Here is a 1,347-nt window from a genome sequence, read left to right on the forward strand (position 1 = left end):
AGTTACCCCACTCCTCAGAATGTCGAGAACAGCCAGTGGATCTTAGTTACGCCTGCTAAGATCATAGATAAAAAACGCAGGCAGTTTCTTCTTCCAAATACTGCCTGAGATAGAAAAACAGCACACTCCGGTGCCATTTAAAATAACAAACTTTTGATTGAAGAATAGTTAAGTAAAAACTCCAGCTCCTCTCGCGACCTCCTTCTTTGTTGAGGGTTGCAAGAGAATGACTGGATATGACATGTGAGGGGAGGAGCTATATAGCAGCTCTGCTTGGGTGATCCTCTTGCAACTTCCTGTTGGGAAGGAGAATATATCCCATAAGTAATGGATGACCCGTGGACTGAACACACTACAAGAGAAATAAATTCAGCATTGATTAGCCCAACTTAGACAAAAATGTAAATATGTGTTGGTAAGGGTATTTGCAGATTGCGGTAAAGAGTAGAGAAATAGAAATAGTTGGCTGGGCTAGTTCTTTTAAGGATAACCACATGCAGATGAGATTTATAAACAGATGTGTGAAGTGCCAGTCCAGATGTGAAACTAAATATGGAGGTTGGATGCCAATTAACTGACTAAAAGCCTCATAATGTGGTTCACCAGCTGCCATATTGTGTAGTGTTGGGTTTAAATACCTGTTTAGTAGTAAAGAGTAACACAAGTCTATAAATAAGGCAAGTGACAGCCGAAACACGTAAGACTGTTTCCTCCTTCTGTTTTTATGATGTTTTCGACTCTGCAATAAAATGTATTAACTTTTACATCCCTGTGCCCACTTTCGTGTTGTTTCTGGATATTGTGTAGTGCCACACACGTAATTTCCTTGCTGAAGATACTGTAGATGGTAACTGGTTTAACAGACAGGAATCGTTCAGAGATGAGGCGTAGTCAGCCAGGCTGAGTCATATACTGATAATCAATCCAAACAGCCATCAAAACAGAAACATAACCCAAGCACAGAGACAATACAAACCAAAAGGTCAAACCCAGCAGATCAAAACACAACAGGCAATAAAGTATTCACAGAGCAAGTTTAATTCATTAACTGGACACAAGATTCATGTGAATGTCTGATAGGTAAAATCAATGGAAAGGCCAAGATCAATAACAGAAATCACACAAAATATATGAGCACACCCAAAAAGGAGTATCAATAAAAACCAAGATGGCGCCTTTTAAAAGGGAAAGGTGGAAGATAAACTTGATTTAAAGAGTGGTGCATCTATAACTCCCACAACCAACATACACAGTGGTTGTCAGATATAAGGCGGCCCTAGCAAACATAAAGAGTTGCTTGTACTTGTGAACTGGGAGCTAGACTGCATGTTTGTCTTTTTCCTCTAG

The sequence above is a fragment of the Bombina bombina genome, chromosome 7 (genome assembly GCF_027579735.1).
Source record: "Bombina bombina isolate aBomBom1 chromosome 7, aBomBom1.pri, whole genome shotgun sequence".
In the NCBI taxonomy this organism is placed as follows: Eukaryota; Metazoa; Chordata; class Amphibia; order Anura; family Bombinatoridae; genus Bombina; species Bombina bombina.